At 36.3% G+C, this 13,366-nt stretch overlaps 1 protein-coding gene across 1 annotated transcript in view; it reads right to left on the bottom strand.

The window, feature by feature from the left end:
• The window catches only part of PCDH15 (protocadherin related 15), an 807,822-nt gene extending 798,742 nt beyond the window's left edge, over positions 1–9,080 (bottom strand). The window contains exon 1 of the mRNA XM_060286024.1: positions 8,835–9,080. The gene's annotated coding sequence lies outside the window, so the exon portion shown is untranslated. The remainder of the gene's footprint in view (positions 1–8,834) is intronic.
• Between the last annotated feature and the right edge of the window lie 4,286 nt (positions 9,081–13,366).

Here is a 13,366-nt window from a genome sequence, read left to right on the forward strand (position 1 = left end):
CCTCTTTTCTTACAAGTTTATATCCAGGCCCAACATTTCCTCTGAGCTCTAAACTTGCAGAGTTATCTAATTTGAATATACTATATTCATCTCAAGTATGACATACTGAAAAATCAAATACTGATTTGCCTTTCTGAACACATTTCAGGCTTACTCCTATCAGTGACAACTCCAAAAATCTTGGAGTCATCCAAGAAGTTCCCTCTCTTTCTTTCATAGACCACATTCAAGCCATCAATACATTTGTGTTGGTTCTAGCTTTACAATATATCCAAAATAAACCACTCATACTGCTAATACCTTAGTCTGAGCCACCATTTCCTCTTGCCTGGATTATTGCTTTGGCACCTTAATTCCTTGCTTCTGCTCTTGCCTACATGTAGGCTATTTCCACACAGCACCCTCAAGGCAGATAAACTGATAGTGAACCCTCTAGATTTCCTTACTGTGTCCCACGTATCTGGGAAAAGCCTCCAACATGGAATTGCCAACAGACGAAGACCCAAACAGCTCCAAAGAGTCTCTTCCTCCTAGCTAAAGGACTGGGAAAAGGATGGCTGGACAACAGATAAACTCTTTGGCAATACCTGCCCCACTCCAACCAAACACGAGGGGGAAAACTGCATCCCTTCTTTCTCCCCAGGGCTTTCAGTGGGGTCAAGTAGGAAGTTGATTTCCCACCACTAACAACCCTGTTCCTCCCCAGAGAAGAAGGTAGCTACCATCCAATTTCCCTAGTCATGATGGTTAATTTTGTGTGTCAACTTGGCTGGGCCCTGTGGTATTCAGATATTTCGTCAAACATTATTCGGTATCTGTGAGGGTGCTTCTTGATGAGACTAACATTTGAATTTGCAGTCTGGGTAAAGTAAATTGTCCTCTCTAATGTGGGTAAGCCTCATCCAACCCACTGAAGGTCAGAAGAACAAAAATAATACGGGAGAATTTGCTCTCTCTGCCTCACTGTCTTCCAGCTGGGTATTGGTCTTATCTGCCTTTGGACTCAGACTAGAACTGGAACTTACATCATTGGGTCTCCTGGGTCTACAGCTTGCTGACTGCAATCTTGGGATTTCTCAGGCTCCATAATGGCATGAGCTAATTCCATGTATATATAAATAAAATATCTTTATATTATCTTTATATATTTGTAATATCTATTATATATATATATGTAATCTTTCTTTCTCTCTCAATAGAAGATACATATATCTTCCATGGTTCTGCTTCTCTAGAGAACCTTGACTAATACAGTAGTGTTAGCCAGGTTGAGTCCTGGTGGAGTGAGGAGCTCATCTTCTATTCACCATCAGACAGAAGCTGGAAGTGCTCTGATTCCTCCAGTCTCACCCCCAGCATGCTGCCAGAGGGATCCTCCACCAGGTAAGCCAGGTAAGCCTCCACTCTGAACCAGAACCAGGCAGACTTAATTAGGGAGGCAGTGCTAGGCTGAGCTTGTAACCTGTAGACTTCACTCTCCCACCTCCCTGCCCAACCCACAATCAGCAGGGCTCCACGGAGCTGAGCCTCCATCCTGAGCCTACAACAAGTTGGTGTGAGATTGACCTCTACTTCCCCCAGCCCCATATCTGGGTGGCTGTGGGATCACAGTGTGATCTTATACCCCACTCAGAGGCAATGCAGCAGTATAAGTCTGTGTCTGAATATAATTGAAAGGAGGGCTGCCATCTCGGGAAAAAAAATGGAACCAAGAGACCAATGTTTCTGAAGACTTGGAAAGATTTATTGACTGGCATGATCTGTGGAATATTTTGCAAAAAAATAAAGATAGATTCAGAAAAGTAAGCACAAAAATGCAATGTATTTACTATGGAAAGACAAAAATTGGACAATAAAATCACAGCCTATTGTTGGTATATCATTAGCATATTAAAGTAACTAGAATTTATAATATTGATCTATTACTCTATTACTCTATTTTTTTATAGAGGATAAAAACGTTTTAATAGAGGATAAAAACGATGGTGAAAAAAGATGGTGATGGTATAAAGCAGCCAAATATTTAAGTACTATAATAGGAGATAAATAATCAATGAAGAGATAGAATCATAAGGATACTATTTAGAAATGTAGATATAAATAAAGAAGAAACACCCCCAAAATAGAGGGTTGAACAAAGTTGTGTAAAGAGACTTAACTACAGAAGCAGGAACTAATATTAACTATATACACAGTTTGATTTTTTAACCATGCACACCTACAGCTTTGATTAAAATAAACATGAGCTCTAAGAAATTGCTTTGATTTATGTATGTGTACATAAACATACATACACACATGTGTGTATGTGTGTATGAAAAACTGAGAAGGAAAAGTAATCTACATCCAAATGGCAGCTGCTTACAAAGTATGTATAATTCTCCATAAATACTAGAAATGCTCTTTGCTTTAGTGCTTTCTCATTCACACAGTATTTTCCACTGAAGTTACGATCATTTGAAAAAATTATTTTCAACTACAGTAAAGTGAAGCCTTTTACCTGAAGCTCTGTTGAATTTTATTCTATTCTAAACCCTGATTTATGATTACAAAATAAGAATTTATATAATGTATACTATTCAGAACTCAGTATATCCTGAGTGAAAATTTCTCAATAAACCTTATAAAGATGTCTAAAATTCTTGCTATCACTTTCTATACAGTATTAGCACACCAATGTAACAATAGCTAATGTTCCAAAACAGAGCACTCTGGTTCATGCTCACAGTATCACAAAGTAAGGCTGTTTAACAGACTGTCAACGAGGCTTACATGAAGGCATTCATGCAGAGATATTCAGAAATAAAATCTGTTTAAACAGGGAGGGAAAATCTGTTCTACATCATCTACCTTGCAGGTTAAACGGATGACAAAACCACCAGGAATAGTTCCTGGAACACAGTAGGCACTCAATATTTACTGTTTTTTTCATTTATTTATCAAACAAATTTAACATCACATCAAAGAAACAGAGAAAAAGCAGTGAAATCAAACTCCTGCATACATTCTCAGACTGCTTTCCTCCAAAAATAGTCATGCATAAGAATTTTATTTAGAGAAGAGAGCTCAATATTTAAAAATTCAAGAATTAAAGAAAAGTTAAGAGAAAACATAAAATGGAAATTAAAAGTTTAAGCACTTCAATTATTTTCTGGCCAACTGCTAAATTTTCTGATAATCTACCCTATAGCTAGGAATAACTTTAGTGCTTTTACAGTATACATTTTCATGTTTAAATCATAGATATTCTTTTTCATGCTCCTTTCTCCCATCTCTTCTTGAATTCAGAAAAGTAAGCACATGTTTATCTCATTTTTACAAAATTCTCCTTCTCACTTCTCAGTTTTATGCCTTTTTCTAAATTGTGTCCCCTTCTCTTGCCCCTAGTCCATCTTTACTCTTAATACAAACATTCACTCACTTTTTTCCTAAGTTCCTACCACTTTTCTCCTAGTCCTTGAAATATAAATAAATAAGTAAATACATACATACATACCAAAAGCCATCACCAGGACGAGACGAATGTTCACTGTCACGACTATTAGTTTAATTGTTCTTAAGAAAGTAGAATGGACACAGAGAGACCTCTACTATAGCAATTATGCAAATCAATACCACCAGTCTCTGCAAAGCAGATAGGAGGAAACTACTTTATTGCAGTGTTTCATACTGAAACTCCAAAACATCATTTCAGCTTTTCCTTACACTGGAAAGTAATATTCAGAGCAAATATGCATTCGTTGATTAAATATTTACTGAGTACTTACTAAATTCTGGGCACTGAGCTAGTTAGTGGAACTGCTAAAATACGTTGTGCAAAGCAAAGCCGCAAATGAAATATGCTCTTTTCATTTAATTCACAGTGCAAGACTATGAGGTAGAAAATAATATCGGAGTTTTACAGGTGAAGCAACTGTAGCTTATCAACGTTAAACTATTTATCTGCAGAATAAGAATAAGCAAGGATTTGACTTGAGCTCTGACTCCAAAGCCTTTAAAACTGTCCAAATTCTACCTAAATGGTGATGATGGTGATAAATATCAATCTCCATTTACTGAGACATTCCTTGGTTGCAGGTCCTGTGCTAGGATGCTTTACATATGTGAATTACGTCTTTTTGTCAGCCTTTTACAGACAAGCCTGAGTAGTGAGACAACAAGCTCATCACTAGTAAGGGACTGGAGCAGAATTAAAGCGCAGTTCCATCTGCTCTCCTCACCATTCGTCCTGTCTGTCTCATTTCTCCATCTCTGGATCAAAGGCTGTTTTTCTTTCAGTTTTTCTCTCTCACTGTCTGTCTCTTTTTCTCTGTCTGCCTGTCTCAATCTCCCTTTCTGCCTCTGTTTTTAGACTTTTGCTTCTATTCTCCTTTCACTATACATCTTTCTTTTTTTTTTTACCATTTGTCTTTCAGTTTGTCTTTTTCTGTCCATTTCTCTCCGTCTTGCTCCTTCATTGTGTCTACCTCTACCCCTCTCTCTCTCTCCACCTCTCTCTCTGTTCTTTCCTCACTGTGTATTTCAGTTTCTCTCAGTCCCCATTCTTTTTTTGCCCATCTTTCACTCTGTGCCTCTAACTTACTTTATCTCACTTTTAGTGAGTCTCTGTTTCTGTTTTTCATGTAGCTATCTCTGTGTCTCTCTTTGTGTGTGTGCACCTCTGTATCTCTTGGTGACTTCTCTGTGTCTCTGTCTGTCTCTCAGACAGTGACTTAAGGTTCTAAAGAAATAACAACCTCTCATTCAGTTTTAATGAACCTTCTCTGGATTCCAGTGATGCACTGCAAAGTTGACAAAATCAGTCCCTTAAATGATAAAGCAAAAAGGAAAGTCACTGTCCCTGGATAAACAATTTGCATTTCCATAAGGATTCAGTGATGCAGAATCGGAAAAGGCTCATTCTGACACCTCCATGAAAATAACAGGGAGAGCATTCATTAGCTGGGCTCCCCTCTGAATGATGCACTTCATCCCACACATCGCTGTCCTCCCCCTTTCAGGAAACTACTTAATTCTGTCTGAAACCCGCCCTTCCACTAAGCGTTAGAATGAATGACTTTTCAAAGTAATAGGAACTACACATCTGCCATGGCCTGCGACTGCTTACACTCTAAAAGCCATAAAGAAATTTATACCTGCTGTCAATTTCTCATCCATCAAGAAGCACAATAAACAAGCTTTGAATTTTTCCATTTGCCAGTCCGAAAGAAAGAAATGCTTTAGTTTCTTTAGGTTCTTGAAATAATGACTGCTTTTACCTTTTACATTTATAGCTTCAATAACCATGATCTGATATTCAAGGTTGAGTACAACCTATAGGCAGCTTGTGAGCTAAAAGGAAATCTGTCCATTACATTGCTCAGGTAGAAAATTTTACTCTTTAAAGTGGAAATTATCTCACTGCTGTTATTGCTTGTTGATAGATATATACACACACACAGACATGATCATCTTGAGGAATTGGTAGAAATCAGAATCTTTAACAGTTAATTGATTAATTTAGATTATTTAGCAACACAGAGGTTTCTTATCCATTACCTTGGTTGATCCTTACAAAAATTCTGATAGGCTAAGTTTTACAGACGTTTAGGGAATGTGCCAAGGCTTCCAAGGAAAATTATTGTTGTCTTTGTACTAGAATCTGAGGTTTCTGTGCTCCTTATATCAATTAATAAAGAGAGGGAGAGAGAGACTATCCTGCTCATTAGTGCCTGACTTATTTGCAGGCTGAGACCAAATCACATTCATTTAACAGTCCTGAAAATCCGGCACTGTTTATACATCGCAGGTGGCGATTCTACTTCAAGTCCATACTGTTCATACTCACATTCAAAACTACCTCCTCATTCTTCCTCCCCTCACACACTCATATGTGCAAGGAAGTAATGGTTACATTTTGAATTTCTGTGTATATTCTCTGGTCCCATCACCATTTCAATCTAAGTGGCTCTAGTATTCAATTCAAATAAAAGTTACACATTAATTCAGTGTCTGAGTGCTTTGAACCTTTGGAATTTGTAAGGAGACTCTACCAAGAGAACATAATTTTGCCATAAATTACTCACAGTAGCTCTTTTTCTCACTCAGAACTGACTGAGAGCGCTAATGAATTCCCACAGTTCCTTCCAATATCTCCTCATGCAACCAGTGATATTTGAGTATGAAACTAATATATGAAGCCCCATATGTCATCATTAGTTGGGAATCAACAGTCTGCCATATTATAAACTAATAACAAATAAAAATCCCATTACAAAAGAAAACATATCTATATCCAAACAAAGTTTTAGTTAAAAGTAATAAAAATAGTTTTGGAAAATCACCCTGGTTGAGTAACACTATTTTTTCCATATTATACAATTGTATAGCCTTCCCCATGGACGCATGTGGAAGCTACAGAGACTGACAAAATGGTTCAAAGACACCAGTGATCCCAACAGTAAGAACAACTCTTAAAAAAGTGGAAAAAGAAAAAAATAAAATGACTATAACCAACTCTTAGAATCTCAAGCAAAATTAAACTTTTAGATAATAGACACATCCACTCCATTTAGGAAGTATGTGGTCTCTTTGTTGAGATTATTATTTCTGCCAGCTTGAATTTATTCTTAGGTTGGAACCCTGAGTAAAACTTAAAACCATATACTTCTCCCCAGTGTTAAGGCTACAATAAAATGTAAATGTATAGAATGCTAGAAAAAAAGTTGAGGTAACAGCTGGTTTGCGAGAGAAGTTTTGTATTCTTTTACACATGTAAGTAGGAACAAAAGTTCCTATTGTCTGAAATTACATCTGTACATTTACAACAGAGGAAATATACTGATCTATCCTTAAAAATATTCACATTTAGGGGATTACCTTTATTTTTTAAATTTTACTTTGTACTATTATTGTAAAGTTTCATTATTCAGTAAGTAAAAGCCCACATGATCAAGTGGGTACAGAAAAGAACCATTAATTACTCAATGTACACTTGCTTGACACACATTTTGCGATCAAAGAAAAATCGTGATTTCCTTTGACAAGAAAAATAATAATTACCTTTTAACTTCAAACTTGAGCTGTGTACCAAAACATTGGGGAATTTTTGCAAAGGGCTTCAATTTATGTCTGCCTGTCTGCCTTTAAAGTTGGATGATGAAAAGGCCCAATGCATATTATGCAAAATTTAAATGTGGAAAGACTAAGAAACAAAGTCTGTAATGGACATTTAACTTGAGCTTTTTCTTCTTAGAATTATAATTATTAGTGTTTATTTTTAAACTACTTTTATAGTTCAGGCACTCACTGAGCTCATCAAATAATCTCATAAATGGATATATTATAATTTAAAAAATCTCTTAGAAAGTGAAAGGTTTGAAACCTCTTTTTAAAGAATACTCAAAACTTTACCCCATAATATTCCACACAAGCAGCTAACAGTAAGATAGCACACACTCTGATCTGGTTAAGTCCCTGAATGGTTAATGTTTAGGGGTCATTTTTGTGGCAAAGTGATGGAGATTCACATTCCCTGTTTCGCATGCACCTCACTGCAACATCTGAGAGATTAGGATGCCCCCACTCAGTGCAACTGGGCACACATTAAATTGCACTTCTATTTCATAGGAGAATGAGCCCACAGTCAAGGGGGATCAAGTTGCTGAAATTTGAAGACTCACACGTACAGATCAATGCACTGACTCACACTTATCCACAACTAAAGAAAACTAAAGAAACTAATAGAGGAACAATTTGCGGTGAAAAACAAGTTCCCACGAGCATGCATAAAAAGTTTCAAACTAGGTGTGAAAACTACAAGAAGCATTCTATGTTTAAAATGTGCTTCTTTCACAAAGTATTTGCTTCTCTGATGTTAAGCAACACAATAACTCTATGCCTTAAGTATTGGGTTACCAGATTTGACAATTAGCTCTATTTGTGAAATCAAATGAGTATGGAGCTGGAGTTAACCTTACATGAGGCGGTCACATTATACTCTAGTTAACAATGGGTCTCTGCATCCATGCTACAACTCCATCACATCGATGACCATCTGTGCATGCTAGAGTCACACATTAGAGGACCAGCAGACTGGGTCTGAGACTTGCTACTCAGGTCCACCTTCTGTATAGTTACCAAACTATGTTTTTACTGTAAAGGCCATACCACGAAGCAGGAAAGCTGTTAGTACCATCTAGCACTAATTCTGTATTACAAGGATAAAGTCCATCTGAACTCAAATTCTAAATGGTTAATGCTCCTGATACTTTTGTAAAGGAGCCGATATTCTAATACACTATCTATGTGTAAACATCAGGATACTCTATATGACTACAAAACACAAAATATAATTGTGAAACAGTTAGCCACGTAACTTACCCAGTAACTCTAACCTCCTGCAACTATCACACAGAAAACAAAACCTCACCCAGGCATACTTGAACATGCAAAAACCGAACATACCATGTCAGTACTGATACCCTTTTCCTATATTTTGTCAGGGAGAGAGAAGTAAAAGAAGCAGCTGAGGATTATAATTTTTAAAAATGACAAACCACACAGAGTCATAATTCAAAAGCACGTGTCTTTCTAAACATTACATTGACTTCTCAACAAAATTACAATACCACACAGTAATCCGGAAGGCTGAGGGGACAAGGGGCTGTGCTTATTCTTCTAGCAGATAATTACGTGTACATCATTACTGCTCTAGTCTTTGAACACGCATGACAGAAAGTGATACCATGACAGAGACCCACTGTACTGAAACAAAGTCTTAACTTTCTCTGTACTTCACTGCTGCCTTAAATTTGAAAGATCAAGGGGGGGCATGGGGAAATAAAAGAACTTACTTGCCGGTTTAAAGTTTCATCTTTAGTGCATGGAAGATCATGCAGCAAGTTTTCTTGACAAGGCTGCCTCCTGCACATTCCTTTCAAAACCAATGCTCATAATCTAGGTCCAAGACGATTTGTTCTCACGCCATACTTCTTGTTTCTGGGAGGCATTAATATCCAGTTTCACATCATCAAGGAAATGTTACTAGAGATTTAAAAAAACAAAACAAAACACCTCAGCGTATTAACCCAGAAGGCATACTATCCTCCCCGTTCTGAGATATATGCCAGCTGCCTTAGTTATCACAAGCAGCTAACTCTAAGCTGCTAGCAGGAATCTGCCTGCCCTCTATCTGTCACTATTAGCTCAGCATGTTGATTCACTGGCACTGAAGCCACAGCAATTAGCTGTCCTGCTCCAGCACTTGCAGGGAAGAGCTGAATGCACTAACCCACACAGCGATTGGGGAGCTCTTTGCACCAATTAGTAGCAGGTGCTACCTCCCACTAGATAAATTGATGCCCCACTGATCATCGGTGTTGGCTGCTTTATTGTACTGTGTCCTGTCAGCCTGTCTGGTGATTCTCTGTTCTCTTTTGTGTGGTTGTTTTTACCGTCTTACTTCATCAGTACTAAGAAGTTTAGCAGCTTACATTCAGTGACAGTATTACTGATAAATCAAAATAATCTCTTAATCTCCTTTCATATTTCTTTCTCCCTCTCTCTCTCCCCTTTAATTCCACCTTCTTACATCAAACCCTCCACATCTTCATATCTTTTGGGCATAAGGAAACTTCACACATTCTATAGAAGCTAAAAAATTTTTTTCTAGGTTCTTATAGGAACATATGACTCATTGATGGTGTTATACAGAAACATACTATAAGAAAAGATACAGCCTATGTCTTAAATATTGTGATATATGAGAACCTCACAACAACATTTTGCAAATGAACACATAAACCGGTGAAAAAACAGTTATTTGTTATCTAAATCAAGAATACCATTTCTTGCCTAGGATTTATGTAAGTTCATATCAAATTTTGCCCACATGTTCATCTGAGGCTCTGAGAAGGAAGAATCGAAAAATGAAAGCAATTTCAGAAGGGTGGTTGTGACAGAGTAAACAGCCTGAAGTTGGTTAAAAGTGACACAATGAAGAGTACACAGACAAAATCCAGCAATGTCTTCTTCATAGCTAAGGTGGATTATTTATCATAATACACTCATCCTATTTAAGAAAAAAAAAACACTATATGCCTCCAGAGTGTTGCCATATTTATACACATTCATTCTCAGAGAGTAACATCTCATTTAGTACAAAAGTCACTTATCTGGCAAGTTCAATTTGCCAGAGAGGGAAAAATTTTGAAGAAAGTGTAAATAATCCAGGGTCAGTCAATGTGTCATAAGTGTCAAGCAGTAAAATGTGTGCGGGTAAATCATAGACAAATAATAGGTGAACCCTTAGAACCTTCAGTCAGAACCTCATTGCCTTTGTTTTATATACAACTCAAACAAATGAACGCATTTGCATCTTTCAAAACAAAGACTGGGGGACAGTGGTGAGAATTTATAGGAGACAGATGCATTTTATAGTTGTAAGAACTGATGTTTTAAAGGTTTAAACATTGATATTTTAATAAAGATGCCTTTACCAATAAACATTTAAACAAAGTTGTGTATATTTAGTTTGAGAAGACTTTTTTTCACTTCAGGAAATAGCACACATATGGAATAATCTATACATTGATATTGTTGGTTAAATAAAGTATCTGGCATTATGAAGACTGTTCCAGTAACAATAGGAATTATTAAACTTAATTTTTATTAAAGACAAAGTCGGTCTCATTTCTGGTGATGTTCAATTATAATTTTGATGACACATCAGAATGATAGCTAGAATGCATGTCCTATGAGAAATTAGACCGTCATCAATTGAACTCTTGTATATTACAATAGCTGCCTTTCTTTCTTTTTTAAAAGAAATCTCCATATTTAGATTTTGGGAAAATATATATTTAATAAGATGCAAAAAACCCTATATACTACAGGATAAGTATAGGTGAATTGTAGGGGACCAATTTAAAAACACAATAAACAAAAGAGAAAAAGCCACTAAAAAATCTTGAGATAATTTCTGTTAAAAATATGGTGTATAATACTCTAGACTTCTTTAGATCTCTCTCCCCCACTTACATTTTAAAGCCAAATTGATTTTTGCTCTATACACTACATTTCAACTTCCTTTTTCTTTTAACAAAATATCATGGACATTCTTTCTGTCAATAAATCTAGATTTAAATGATTGTTATTATGTTTCATCATATGTACATATATACAATTTATTTATCAAAATAGTTATATTTTGACATTTAGGTAGTTTCTAATTTTAATATATTTGTAGATATATATTTTATTCTATTCTACTTATCAGCATAACTTTCTAGGAATAGAAATCATTGGTCTAAGGGAGTTAATCTTTCATTATTATCAAATAAACTCACAGATGACATTTGATGATTTTTGGTGTGTATCTTAGTATCTCTAATAATATAAGTTCCATAACAGCAGGGCCGTATTTAATTTATCTTTGTATTCCTTACTACCTGTAGCCAAGAGTCTCACATATAAAGTAAATGTTTAATGAATTGTTCTATTGACAAAGTACACACATACAGCTCCAATACCTCGTTTGCCTAATATGCCCTTGAAGTAAAATGATTTTAAACACTATAAAATACTCCTTCCATAACACAGAATACGAAACTTCCCCTTTCATTACAAATATTAAGAAAATGGTGGAGCTCATGGTGGACAGAGATTGAAGGAGGCATATTTTAAAGGGCCAGAAACAATAATCCAGGACAAGCAAGAGAAGACCAGACAGAGCTCTCAAATTAGAGAACAAGAGAGCCTGTGAAAATTAAGACTGAGGGAGAGATCTACGTGGAAACAAGAAGCATTATGGATTAGGCACCCGTTACTATCAGGAGAATCCAAAAAGGATAAAGAAAATGTTTATACTTCAGATAAATATATTCTCACGGTTTAACTGTGATTTAGGATGAACCTCAGGATTAGAACACAACCATGGAAACATGTAACTCATTCAAAAGAGGGGATTTCCAGCAAAGTGGACTGAGTGGTACTAGGCTGTGTCAAGAACCTAAAACAGAGAGGCTGGGGGCTATGGGTCTGATTTCTGGCTCTGCTTGTTCTAACTAGGCAAATAAGCTGACTTATTTAAGTCTCAATCAGGATCCTTATTTATAGTGAGGAAAATATCACAGAGAATTATGTTACTAAAGAGTTTGCTATTCTTCTAAACACACTATGCTTTCTCATGCTTCTGTGATCATGTCTGTAATTTGGGAGACATATCAGCATGCATGTTAAGTGCTGGAGCTGGCAGGCAAGTGCCTGAGATCTAATGGTTATATGACCTTGAACTAATTCTTTAACCTCTATGAGATTCTAATTTTTAATCTGGATATTAATATAGTAATAACAAGTAGCCACACTTATTGTAATATTTAAATGTGACATATTTTTACAAATACTTAAAATAGTAAAGGAATGTTGTATATATTTGGTAATTTTTAGGTATTAGTATTTCATTTTTAACATAAAGTTTGATATGATTACGTTATAGGTGCAAACAAGAAAAAGCCAACATACATAGATGAGTTCCAGATAAAGCAAACCCTTGTAATGCAAAGCTTTAAAGTTTGATTTTTATCATGTCACTATAGAATTTCTGTCCAGGAGGTCCTGTAATCAGTTATGTCATGTGTTCTAAGTTTTTATTTGCCTAAGGGTTATAGGGTGATTGTTAAAATAAAGATTTCTGGGGAGACTCTGAATCAAAAGATCCGGAGTGGGCCTGGGAACGGCCAACTGAAGCTAAGTCTATGTCACGGTAGTACAGCAAGACCCCTGGTTCACAACCCCAGCTCACGAGGTTCACAGTGATGCCACGCAATGCTGTGGTCAAGCAGTTGTGCTTTGAAACTGACCATAGGAACTGGAAACTCCATTCTGACATCTACCAGTCAGTTGATCTTCCCCAAGCTTCTTGATTTCTAAGCTTTAATTTTCTCATATGTAAAATAGTAACAGGATTAGTAATTAGAGATTAAATAGAATGTGCATATAAGGCATTACTTTATGGGATGTCTTGCATATATTGTGTGCATATAAAGCATAGAGGAAGTGCCCATTAAATGTTAATCATATAGTGATGAAAATCTTTCCTTGGAATAGGGAAAATAAAAGAGTCTTAAAGGCTAAAGAGATTTGGTTTTGATTCCTGGTTTGACACAACTTCCTGAGCTTCCATTTTACTATCTTTTACCAAGGTCATGGGTAAAGGTGCCTGAAGAGGAGTCATTTGAGGCAAAATTCAATGTGGTCAGTTTGTGAGCCCTTGTGTTCTGGTTTGGGGCTGTGTCTATCTAGAAGAAGAGGCACACTTTTCTTCCCACAAAGGCAATACTGTGCTATCCACAGTCCATAATCACACAAAGGTGCCTTTTTAAATCTC

This window comes from Globicephala melas, chromosome 16 (genome assembly GCF_963455315.2).
Source record: "Globicephala melas chromosome 16, mGloMel1.2, whole genome shotgun sequence".
Taxonomy (NCBI): Eukaryota; Metazoa; Chordata; class Mammalia; order Artiodactyla; family Delphinidae; genus Globicephala; species Globicephala melas.